The 602-nt window shown below is 34.4% G+C and overlaps 1 protein-coding gene across 1 annotated transcript in view; it reads right to left on the bottom strand.

The window, feature by feature from the left end:
• Window positions 1-602, bottom strand: part of LOC111657970 (calpain-5-like) — a 29657-nt gene that overhangs the window by 16961 nt on the left and 12094 nt on the right. The gene's annotated exons all lie outside the window — the stretch shown is intronic.

The following is a 602-nucleotide window of genomic DNA, read 5'->3' as shown; positions in this document are numbered from 1 at the left end:
TGTCCTATAAACAGTAGTAGCTTATATAATGACATCAAAATGATCCTCACTATGACCAGTTACAAGAGTAAAATAATAAGTAATATAATAATGTACATAATAATGTATGAAACTATAACACTCACAGAAGAAGTTTTTATACCTTTAGTACATTTTTCTAATAATACTTACAAACTTTTACACAAATGACATTTTTTAATTCAGGATTTTTTTCTTGTTGTTGCTTTGACTTCAGTACAGGATCTGAATATCATCACTGACTAAAGACAGACAATCATAAAAACATACAAACAGCTCTGTCACTTAGCTGATGTCATGATGAATATATAGGCCTGGTCAAAAGTTCGAAACAACACTGATGGTAACACGTGGCATAGAGAGACATCAGTTAAGGTCAATACACTTAAACCTATACATGTAGGTTACCTTTGTGATGCTCATAATTATCAATGTGGGTCATGCGACCTAACATTTTCATTTCTACACCACTATCAAAGACAGTGTGTAAACCGAACAGTCTCATCGGAGGGTTTATTCTGCACAACGCTGCCCTCTAGTGATCAAATGCACATCCTGCTCCGCAAAGCTACATTCAGTGGTTT

Source organism: Seriola lalandi, unplaced genomic scaffold, assembly GCF_002814215.2.
Source record: "Seriola lalandi dorsalis isolate HSWRI2012SDOR001 ecotype SW California unplaced genomic scaffold, Sedor1 jcf7180002054422, whole genome shotgun sequence".
Taxonomy (NCBI): domain Eukaryota; kingdom Metazoa; phylum Chordata; class Actinopteri; order Carangiformes; family Carangidae; genus Seriola; species Seriola lalandi.
Note: the sequence above shows the minus strand (reverse complement) of the source record. Positions and strands in the feature narration are given on the sequence as shown.